Here is a 249-nt window from a genome sequence, read left to right as displayed (position 1 = left end):
CAAGATGATTCTTGAAATCGTTGCGCTATTGCCGAACAATCTTTCCAACATACTGCGTTACGTCGATATCACTGCGGTTCTTCCCATTTTTGTTTTTGTAAGATTGAACAGTAAAACTATCGTAGAATTCGTTCGTGACGATAAAGAGAAAAATGTGTGTAAAGCCTTGAAACTCAAGGCGCTGCGTCAAATCTTGATAGACATTTTTCAGCTGTTGATATTTGATGGGATGATCTAAGGCCACCGCCA

Source organism: Plasmopara halstedii (genome assembly GCF_900000015.1).
Source record: "Plasmopara halstedii genome assembly, contig: Scaffold_208, whole genome shotgun sequence".
Classification (NCBI taxonomy): Eukaryota; Oomycota; class Peronosporomycetes; order Peronosporales; family Peronosporaceae; genus Plasmopara; species Plasmopara halstedii.
The sequence above is the reverse complement of the archived record's forward strand: the minus strand, read 5'-3'. Positions refer to the sequence as shown.